The 12,067-nt window shown below is 41.5% G+C and overlaps 1 protein-coding gene across 3 annotated transcripts in view; it reads left to right on the forward strand.

Moving 5' to 3' along the window:
* Positions 1–12,067, forward strand: part of RNF135 (ring finger protein 135) — a 156,450-nt gene that overhangs the window by 129,330 nt on the left and 15,053 nt on the right. The window lies entirely within an intron of this gene.

Consider the following 12,067-nt stretch of genomic DNA (forward strand, 5'->3'; position numbering starts at 1 on the left):
ATAGAGGCATTGCATGGTAAATGCTGTTTCCCAAGCACAGCATATGCTTTTAATAAAAACCGGTCCTAGGATGCTTGTTTCCGGTCCAGGGAGGACCTGGCTCAGCAGTTCGAGCTGGACTGTTCCCATGAGGCACAGGGTCAAGACTGCTTTGCATTTGGCCAGGTCTAAACTTGGGTGGCATGGTGAGCAAAAGAATGATGGATTTAACCCAGATCTCTTGACTGGGATTGAATGTTTTGATGTGTTCTGCATTCCGTCCATCAATTGTGTCTCTTTTGCTTTCTCGCCCTAAGTGTGGCAGGTATGCCCAGACGTGGATCCTGGGCTCACTGTGCCACTGGAATCAAGCTATCCTGGCTGAAGAGAGGTGAAACCCCAAAACCGGTCCTAGGATGCTTGTTTCCGGTTCAGGGAGGACCTGGCTTGGAATTTCGGGCTGGACTGTTCCCATGAGACACATGGTCAAGACTGATTTGCATATGGCCAGGTCTAAACTGGGGTGGCATAGTGAGCAAAAGTATGATGGATTTAACCCAGATCTCTTGACTGGGGGTGAATGTTTTGATTTGTTCTGCATTCCATCCATCAATTGTGTGCCTTTTGCCTTCTCGCCCTAAGTGCGCCAGGTATGCCCAGACGTGGGTCCTGAGCTCACTGTGCAACTGGAATCAAGCTATCCTGGATGAAGAGGGGTGAAACCCCGAAACCGGTCCTCGGATGCTTGTATCCGGTCCAGAGAGGACCTGACTTGGCAGTTCGGGCTGGACTGTTCCCATGTGGCACAGGGTCATGACTGATTTGCATATGGACAGGTCTAAACTGGGGTGGCATGGTGAGCAAAAGAATGATGGATTTAACCCAGATCTCTTGACTGGAAGTGAATGTTTTGATTTGTTCTGCATTCCGCCCATCAATTGTGTGTCTTATACATTATATTCTACCAGTTGACATGTTTTGATAAGACTCCTAATTTACAATTTTGCATTATTCTTTAACAAGCTACCTACACTGCAATAAATGCCAACTATTTTTACTGTAGCTCAGGATTTGATTTCAATGGTTACAAACCTAATATTGCAGGTCTCATAAATATCTTTACCATTATCTCCCATTCAAATGCCAGTAAACTTAAAATATCTGTGTAGAAGAAGATAGAACCATCAGTTATGCTCCATGTCACCGCCAGTGAAGTTTAGACCTCTTTAATTTTACAATTGCCATATGGATAACATTGCATTGTCAAGGGTTTGGACCCTGAATACTTGAGTGTTTCATTTTATTTAGTTTTTTTGAAGTAATATTACTAGGTCAGTATGATAGTATGTCATTTAATCTCATGCACTTAATATCATTTATGTATGTGACACGCAAAAGACAAAGCTTTTGCAAATACTTTAAATTTTCTCCACAAATCTGTAGTACTAATACATACTTTTGCAGGTTTAATATGTGTAACCAACGCCTTATCAGTAAAAATAAACAATATCTATGTGTTTTCTTCATTTCAGATAAGCATACCCTACGGAAACGTTCAATATAAACATCTATAAAACAGTAGTGTGCCCACTGACTGCTTCACCGTCATCTGGTGAGCCACAAACGCACTGTAGTTATGAGACAGTTAAACTCAGAAACACATTAGGGAATTGAAATACATAGATCCAGGCCAAAACTTTGATATCATTTTAGAATTGTTACTCCTATCATTCTAAGTTTTATAAGGAATCTTTTTGGAAAAATTGGGGATTGGGATAGGAGAGCCTTCTCTATAGGGACACATTACTTTGATAAAATGAAAGATTAGCAATATAATTAATTCTGTGAATATGCAACAGAGTATACACCAAGAAATATAATATGACATGTTTGAGTTCTCACCTGTCTTTTTTGTAGGACAAATATAGCTGTTGGATCATTTCCAGAGGCTGGTTGTTTGCCTAGATAAAACACATCAAAATTACTTTGATAAAGGCTTTGGATCATGGCTTGGTGTGAAAAATAACAAAACCGACATCTAATTTATTTGGATGCTCATCAACAGCATTAACATTTGCGATTTGCTGAACAGCTATTGGGTCTTCAAAATAAATTGGTACACAATAGGATAATAGGATGTACATGTCCCCAAATATGGAATGGGCTGTGCTTGGCGCCTCATTTTCCTATTTGAGTGTAAGATACCAGCTTTTGCATGCAGTATATCAGCTTTCGTATACAGTAGTATAGTCTTGGTTTTGCTTGAATTCATTTTGTAACCTCGACATATGAAAAAACTCCTCACTGACTTGTAAGACAGTAGCAGTGTTTTGTTACCCTGGCGATAAATGCAATACTGTAGAGTGTGCGCTATACATGCGCTGTATAACAATAAAATTTTGCGTATAATATTGTTTTGGTCATTTCCGATAATGATAGATACCTATCTCACAAGATACCTAGCTTCTTGCATTTCATACATTTTTTTCCTAAAGCTGGGGAAAGCTTCAAAAGTATTTTCATTTCTGCCCATATTCTGATCCAATTCCAGAAGTAATGCTAATAGGACCAATGATTGAGGACACCAATGCCAAGTACCTAGATTTATAATCATGGAACTAGCATTCTGATCATTAATGACCATTTGTTCCCTGACATAATGCTGCAACTATTAAACTAAACTGGGAGGACAAATTCATATGTTTGAGCATAGTGAGTAAAAACACCCAGTTCACATGATCAAATCCTTTATTCAAAGTCTGAAATGGCAATTGCTGTTGGTATTCTTAACTTTCCTAGATCCAGAATACAATAGGGCTAGTGTATTCCTTTCAACATTACTAGCAACTAACCATTTTCCTAAAATAAATGTCGGAGTAGGTGAGAAAATCAGTCAACATTTAAGAATCACAAGCATTTCTCAGATCATCTGTTGCCTGAACTCAGCACTGAGCCCAGCTATTCCTCAGTGTACTCTTAGACACCACTGAAAAAAATGCTTTTGTCCACACAAGAGAGAAAAAATAGTTCCATACTTTGTTGTTTGTGTTTCACCGGACACTATTGAACCTCAAATAATTCATACTTGGTGAGGCTTTATTTCCTCTGCCAACTCAATGTCATCTTTTGTGATGTTACATTTAATTGGGTTACCTTCATGTGGAAAGGACGGCTCCACATAACACTGAATATGTAAGCTCTTTATTAAGGCCCACTGCTGGATGAATCTGTGCCTCTCAGCAGCATTGAGTAAGTGCCAGGAATGCCCAACTCTACGACCCATAACATAGCAACAGTGGTAAAGATATGTGCTTGTGGACAGGGAAACAACATAAGTGAAAATATGCACACAGGTAGCAGGGAAAACAGAGGACATGTAAGGGGGAATATAATAAATACAGCACATTTCCTTTCTTTGAAACATAGAAGAGAAACAAACACATTTTATTACAATAGAGAAGAAATAGCAACAATGAAAAATTAAACATAATCTTTCAAGTACCCAGGTTTTCTAGTAGTTCTGTTGCTTCTTCTGAGCTTGGTGTTGGTATCAAACTGATGAGAAATGACCTCCAAAGAATTACCATCTTCCATAGAACCCAAAGAAGAATTATCAGTTTCACAATTACTTGAGGGCCTATTTGAAATGGAAGTAGAAACCATAACATCATCCCGACAAACAAATTTCCTGAATTCATAACTAGGGATATAATTTTCAGGAAGACCATTTTCCTTGGCCAAAGCCACAGTGGATAAACTCCACCACTTCCCATCTTCCCATCTTCCAACCTTACAAATGATATGGTTCTTCTAACAATCTTTTGTACAGGCATATTTTAGAACATCATTTGTTTCCAGAAACAGAATATTTTACTCTCTCCAGCATTCGCACAAAGAAAATTTGCACCAAATTTCTTGTGGTACCAAATATTCATCTTTTTTTGGATTTTTATGAATACCATGGTCTTACTGTTTCATGCATATCTTTCTCAATTAAACCATTTTTATATTTGGACAACCGTGATGGATTAACTTAAATAAAAGGAATTCTATTCCTAAGCTGTGCAAAAGGTGAAAAAACAGTGGTAGAGTCAAGTGTTAAATGAGAACTCCAAATTTGTCTCAGAAAAATCTTAACATACTTCCTGCATGAATACACTACTTGTATGCTTTCACTAATTATGTGATTACACCTTTCCACTAATCTTTTTGATTTAGGAGAATACAATAGTATGTGTTTGTGAGTGATGATATGCTTATCAAGAAAATATTGCATTTAATGAAAAACAAAATCGAACACCGTTATCAGACATAATGGTTTTGGGAGAACCTTCTCTGTAAAAACATTTACACAAGAATGACAAAAGTTGTAAGATGTTTGCAATTTTTTGTTAATTCAATTTGGTGATACGCGGATGTAAGGTGGTACAACATATAGTCTTTCCCATTTTTGCAAAAATGTCCTGAATTTTGCTAAGTTTCAACGGCTCCTGTGGACTAGTACTTCAAATATATCTTTAACTATGGCTAAATAGCAAATCAAATGGACAAGGGCTAGCAGGGATGTCAAAAAAGGCCTCACCATCAATTTGAGAGAGTTCTCAAAAAACTGTTTATAAACCAAATCACAGATCACAAGATTGTACAATTATATGCAGCTTGTCACGTAATCATGTGAACACAAAGAGAAAAATTGTGCACAGTGTCCCAAGTGTACATGTGAAACCAAAAACATTAAATACATGGACAACATATATAAATTACATACAAAAAGGTTTCTCATACAATAACAAGGAAGAAGGAAAATGACCAAAACATATTTGAAGTACTAGTCCACAGGAGCGTTGTTTTTTTATATAAATTCATGCCCTGGTTCCTATGTGAGTAGGGTTCTCCTTGTTCTCTTCTGAGACTGAATTTTGCTAAGAGCATGACTAGCTACTAAGAGCTGCTCGGTAAGAGATCTTAAATCCGACAGCCTTAAATCTCTTGTTTTAAAAAAAATAAAAACAAGTGGAGACACCCACTGAGATGACTTGAATAATTCCTTCTTTACAATTGTTACCTAATAACATGAAAATTGATCTAACATAATGTCCAATTGAGTTAGTCACAGACAAACACAATATAGGAATATTAGTGCCAGGCTTAAGGGCATCCCTTACTAGCCTTGCTGTTGCATCTTAATAAAAGCTGTTTCTGATTAAAAACATGAATATTGCCATGACATGAGTCCAGTTTGAATTGCATATCTGCAAAAAAATTCTAAGAAGTTCAATATATTTACCACCATATGAAAAAGCCTTATTATCTGGTTCAAATAGAGGTACATCAGTCCAGTTATTTGCAATAAACACCCAAAATATCAGTATAAGGCAAAGAAGCAAATACCTCGTTAACCACATTATCAATAGCAATCACATTGGGGCGGTACATATGGCTCCAAATCAATATGTTTGATAGAATCAGGACACATTTCATAGCAGAAATATTTGTACATGACTCATGACTTTGAAATGCCTGTTCTTTAGAAGGGTCTTGTTGATCACAGATGGTGGGAATCATTTTGACGGCTAATTTTTCCTCTTCTTCATCTTCGTATTGAATAAAGTTGACCTTCCTTAAAACATTGTTACAAACAGAGGCAAAATGACCTATCTTTTTTCATTTCATTCATTCTTTTACAAAAGCTGGACAAAGTTTTGAATCCGCTAAATGAGAACGTGAACCACATCTGCAGTACAGGTGCAAAGGCGGCATAAAACCAGACGTCTTTGAAGATTGACTTTTACCTGGCTTATGCATTACTAGTTTATTTATCCTCATTTGTATCCTTTTTTTCAGTAATATTTTTACATTTGATTAAACTAACTTCCCCGGTGAGATTTTTGTGCTTCGATGTAACAAATAGCAACTTCAACACCTTGGATAAAGTCAGTGGTTCCTTTTTTTTTTTTAAACAATGCACAACCATTTGATCATATATATAGATATATTCAAGTGTACCATCAAATTCTTACTGAGAAGCTAACATGCATAAAGCTGCCACAAAAGAATAAATAGGTTCATTAGGCAGTTGATGATATGTATTAAATTTGTGCATTCAATGACAATATGTGGGTCATCCTTGAATTGTAACTTAAGTCTATCGATTGTCTCTAAATACTCTTATTCACCAGCAGATGAACCAGGGGAAGGCTGACATGGAGGTAAATGTTCAAATATTTTTGAGCTGCTTTGCCAAGCAGATTCAATTAAGATGTTTTGCATTAAAATGTTTGCCATCCATAGTGATTAAAATAATTATCAAATAATTTTATCCTCGTGCTCCCGCGCATGGAGGGTTTGGCAGGCATATCCAGAAATGCAGGAGGCGCTTTACACTGCATGTTTGTGAGAATAAATAGGACGAGAAATATTATTAACCTTTATAGACTTTGCTTACAGGAGCAAAACATTTTAAAACTTCAGCAAACACATGATACAGTTAGAAAGTAAGTGCAATCGGGTTGTAGAAAATGAAAGAAAACTGGCTCCATAGAATACAGGAAGTGCGGAAGAGTGAACTGCTGCACTAAAGTTCTATTTTAGAAAAATATTTTAACAGACATCATCACATTGTGTGCCCCTCACACAAAAGAGAAAGTAAAATGCGCCAAAATAATGCTATAATAAAAGTGTGTTCACATCACAGAATTGTTATAACGTTGTAAAGAAATACGTTCTTCACTGATGTTACAGCATTGATGCACTGGAAGAAGTACTTCAGTGCGTGCACACCACAGTAAAGCAAGTAAAGAAACTATTCCAGTTTTGTTCAGTAAGTCTTGCTACCATTACTGCACCTACCACAGAGGCAGTCGTTCTTGAAAGCAAGAAGTATCATGTAACTGCCTCTTTGCTCTTGTTAGAAGAGATCTGTTGTGAAGTAAGCTCTGCTGGCTTGTACAAATGAACAATGTTGTCAGTCAGAATTGCAGCGTTGAAAGACTGAAGTGTGTCAGTGCTAGAAGAAGAAAGGAGATGAGTCCTTGTAGTCTCTGCGGGGCCCAATAATTATTGTCAAAATGTGGAGAAAAGGACGGCTTTGCATAAAACTGAGTAAGTAAGCTTCTTCTTATAATGACGTGTAGGTCCCTGTGTAAACAGCCCCTTAAAGGCCTTTAAAAATTGGTTATCCCATTTAGTGAGAAACAACAAATTTGCTGCGTTTTCCATAAAGTGGTTTAGTTAATGGGATGGGTTATTCAAGCTGTCTGTCTTGGCCATAAACTACAAAGGTTCCCTTGGACTTGTATGTTCAGCATGTATTAATATAATATGTTTCACTTGCTACCAGAATTTGATAATTTATACTGAAATTTGTGTTTTCCTTAATGAGGTCCACCTTCTTTTGACAATCGTTTTGTGACCATTTGTTCATAAGCTTCTGGGGTCTGGCGTTTTTACCCTGCCCCCTTTTTTTAACATTTTTTTCTTGTGACTGTTCAACCGAGTCACAAGATGGCTTCCAACACTTCCTGATTCGAAGTGTTGCCATCCAGTCAGATTTCAGGCACGAGATTGGGAGGGTTTGCGAATCCACCGCGGCCACTGTTGTATATCTGAGAAATCTTTACATTTCTCAGGAACTACTGTACGGATTTACAGAGTTCTTTCTGGACCAGGAGCTACCTTTTTGCCAAATTTCGTGTAATTTCGTTCATCAGTTTGGATTGTAGCCGTGTCTAAAGTTTCCTATGGAAATTAACATGGAGAAAAAGCATTTTTGGGACTCCCCCCCCCTTTTCTCAGCCACCACTTGATGGATCACCCCGCCATTTTTAAGACAACAGCTGAAGTGACTGCACCAATAGCGTTGAAAATTTCGCGAAGATTTGTCAAATTAAGCCGCAGTTATTAGCAAATAAAAAAACGCTTTTTAATAGAAATCAGGTCCTAACGATAAATACCTACTGGCAAGATTGTGATATATATCACAAAGTTGAGGCCTAACTTCAAGGATCAAAGTGCTTTAATAAAGAACAAGCGGCAGCAGTTTTCTATCCAGACACGTTTGCTGCTGATAATTCAGGGGGTCGCTCTGTTCCTGTGGTGCTGAGGCTGCCCTATCAGGGTCGGGGCCCTCTGCTATGGAGAAGTGTTGAAGGATGTACATTTGGGGCCATGACCCGCTCGCCTCTGTCAGGTAAATAAAGGATTTGCCTGAAGTAAATGTATTTCAGAGGTGAGCAAGGGATGTAAGAGGGGTATTCGTACCGCTTATTGCTGACTTCGGAGAGACGCGCATTTTGTGTGGCAGCAAATGGGCAAAGCACGTTGGAAGAATATTATTATATTGGAATGATGCAGTGAAAACATATGCACTACAAATTCAAAAAAGATTAACAGTACCTTCCATGGTGCATTCTGGGAAGTTGAGGACCACGGACTACAGAATCAAGCAGTCCGCCTTTAAATTTGATCACCTGACATCCGCAATTGCTCACCAATTATTAACCCCTTCCCTGCACTGAAAATTCCACCGCGACTTGGGGGGCTAGGGGGTGAGCACAGCGCATCTGCGCTCATGACGGAACCACGCCTTCATGAGTCACGAGCGGCGTGTGCTCATTACGGCATGGTTCCGTCATGACCACGCCCGCTCATTAATTCGCCTGCACAGGCGGGGAATTAATGCCACGTTGGAGGAGCGGCAGCCGCATGACGGAACTACGCCGTCATGCGTACATGCCGTCATGAGAATGGCGGAACCACGCCGTCATGAGCACATGCTGTCTGTGGCTCATGACGGCGTGGTTCCATCATGAACACGCAAGGGGTTAAGGCTGATATAAAGCTGAAACACATCTTGTTAGAAACCTGCTGCAGCTTGTTATTCATTAAAGCGCTTTGATACTTGAAGTTGGGCCTCTGCTTTGTCATGTTTGCTGCTGGTAATTCAGCAGGATCGGGGGCCCCTGCTACAGAGAAGTGTTGAAGGATATATATATAATAAACAGGGACAGCAATGCTCGCAATTCATACTTCATGTTACATTGAATATTTGAGCATTATTTTTTATATAAAAAGTTAATCATTCCTAGATCAACAAAACATCCTACTAAGAAGATCACAAAGCTGCATAATAACTACATTCACTACATTCATGATTCAGAGATAATCAGACAAGGAACAAAAACAAAACCATCAATCTCCCAAATGTACAGCCAGTTCCTCACTGCTATTGAGACCCTGGGGTGATTTCGTCAAGAGATCAATTATAAAGTGGGATTCCAGCCGCCATAACCTCATGATTCTATCCCCACCCCGTGGGTTGATTGACACATGATAAAGACAGAAGTAGCTTAACAGATCCCTGTTGCGCTGATGTCTCTTATCAAAATGGGGTGCAACTGGGTAGGTTTCATCCCCATTAGCGATTGCCCTTATGTGTTCTACAATCCTGAAGTTGAAGGGATGAATCGTGCTGCCTATATATCGTAGGCCGCCTGGACAGGTCAGGCAATACACAGTACAGGGGGTAGTAGAGGTCAGGAATTTCCTAATGCTTCTCCGGGTTCCTATAGCTGGAAGATCATATGACAGGACCCTTTTACTTCCTTTGCAGGCCTTACATTTCCCGCATGGAAAAAAACCATTTAATGATCCAAAAGCTGACCTAGGGGTTTCTGTAATAAGATGGCTATGGACAAGGTCATTCTTCAATGATCTTGCCTTCCTGAAGGTGACAAGGGGGTTAGACTTCCCTATTATGCTGTCTGTAAAATATGCCAATTCTTCCTCAAAATCTTCTTAAGGTCACTAGCATTTTCAGAATAAGTTGTTATCAAGCGGAATTTGTCTTCCACTTCTTGTGATTCCCTCGCTTCCTTGGTCCTGTTTAACAATAGCTCCTCTCTGGGGGCTCTAGAGGGCGCAGGACTGTGATGGCCGCGTGTTAGTGAGGCTCCCGCCAGACCGGTCAGAAAAAGAACTTTCAACCCTATCCTGCATTAATATTTAAGCCCATCACAAACATAAAAGGAGTGTGGAGACCATAATGCATGCCATGAAGTAATTTGTGGAGGACAAGCTTGCTGCAGCACTGTGAACGAGGACAGCAAAAAACTGCTCGAGGGGAGCGAACGGCTGGAGCGGTGAGCTGCCTGCGGCAACCGGGACAGTCCGAGGCTGAGGTGGCCTACGGCGAAGGGGTGATGAGAGGTGATATTGTCCCGGGGCACGGGCGCTACAGGGTTGTGGAGCACAAAGTCGATTGCAGCGGAGGAATTGCCGCGCCGCAGCTCTTGTGAGATGACCCGTGCTTGGCGGAAGACAAGCAGAGACGCGCAAAAAGGAAAAACCGCAGGTACAAAGGTGCACAGATATCTCAATAGAGAGACTGGACGAGGCATATACGGACTGGGAAGTGCGGCGGCTGCAATTTCTAGGCCACGGCTGACCCCTCCAGAGCGGAAATGGAGGGCGTAGAGACCGAGGGTGCAGGCGGGCAGCCTCTGTAACGGCCATAAACATTGTCAGCACAGAGAGGGAGTAACGCCGCCATTTGCTAGTCCGCTCTGCGTGTCATAGCGGGGAGGAGTGGCCACGGAGTAACGTTAAGCTCCAGCAGAGCGGGCACCCACCACAATAGCGGGGGCAAGGCGAACGCACAAAACGTAATTGCCTTGCACAGGACTACGGTGCCATAACAGAGACTCAATTAGGTGGGAGGAAGGAGACTGCCGTTATACGCTACTCGGCCGCCAGTTTAAAGAGAGCAGACCTCCCTGAGAAGCGGTGACTGTGCGGAGACTGACTGCGGCCCACACAAGGCAATTCAGAAATGGAGAGGGCACATGTAGGGCAGTATTGACCACTATATTTTAACTTAAACCTCCCGGACATAGCTGGGAATCACGCAATTGAGACACCTGTGTGCAGACAACCAGCAGGAGTGCATGAGATCACTGCAGGGACAAACAGGAGAAACCAGCCCCAAAGGGAATGTGCGTCTGTAACACAATGTACTAAACTCTGGTCTAAGGAAGGAAGGTAGACAAGGTGCGTAAAAGAAAAGGCCATTGTGCTGGACCCACTACGAGGCACAGTCAGATACGAGAGCCAGAGGGCAGGGAACACCTGCAACTAGGAGTGCTGCTCAGGATCTCTGTCCTTGCATACTGCCCTGAGCACGTAACGGACTACCAATATGGGGCGCACTGATGCCAAGCAGCCTAACGTGACGTTTGACTCCCGCAGACCGCCAAGATCGTGATCATCGGAGCGGACGGAGTCAGAGCTGACGAGCAGGAGGAAAACTGGAAAGCACTGCTGCTGGGAATGAAACAGAGTCTCATGTCAATTGACGCGAAAATGGATACTATGAACGCTAGAATGGACTTAGTGGTAAATAAACTACAACAACATGACCAGCGAATCAAGGAAGCAGAACTGAGGATATCGGCGCTGGAAGATGGGGCAACGGCAAGGAGAGAGGAGATGCACCAAATGGACAAACTGCTTAAAATAATCGCAGATAAGAATGAGGATTTGGAGGCGCACTCCAGACGAAACAACGTACGAGTCATAGGCCTGGCCGAATCCACCAATACTGGCAGAATGGAGGACTTTAGGGAAAAGCTGGTCGTTGAATTGTTTGGCAGAGAGGCCTTCTCTGCACACCTGACGGTGGAACGGGCTCACAGGTCGCTAGCGGCGCGACCACCACCAGGGGTGGCGCAGCGACCTATCATAGTACGATTCCTCAACTACCGAGAAAGGGATACTGTGCTCCCGTCTGGCTCAAGAAAAACAGCCTGTCCGATATGAGAATACCACTCTGGCACTTTTCCCTGATTTTACACAAGTGGTACAGGAAGCCCGATGTAAATTCGCTGCAGTGAAGAAAAAGCTAGTGGCGCCTAACATACCATACGCCATGATGTACCCTGCCAAACTGGGTATAACGCATCAAGGGAAGCAGCATTTCTTTGGCAACCCCCAACAAGCAGAAGACTACCTTAGGAAGACTCGGAGAGCAGCCTCCTAGGAAGCCGAGGAACGGAGAAAGTCCAGATCCCTCTCGCCCATGGCAAATCCTGAC

This window comes from Lissotriton vulgaris, chromosome 7 (assembly GCF_964263255.1).
Source record: "Lissotriton vulgaris chromosome 7, aLisVul1.2, whole genome shotgun sequence".
NCBI classification, from domain to species: Eukaryota; Metazoa; Chordata; class Amphibia; order Caudata; family Salamandridae; genus Lissotriton; species Lissotriton vulgaris.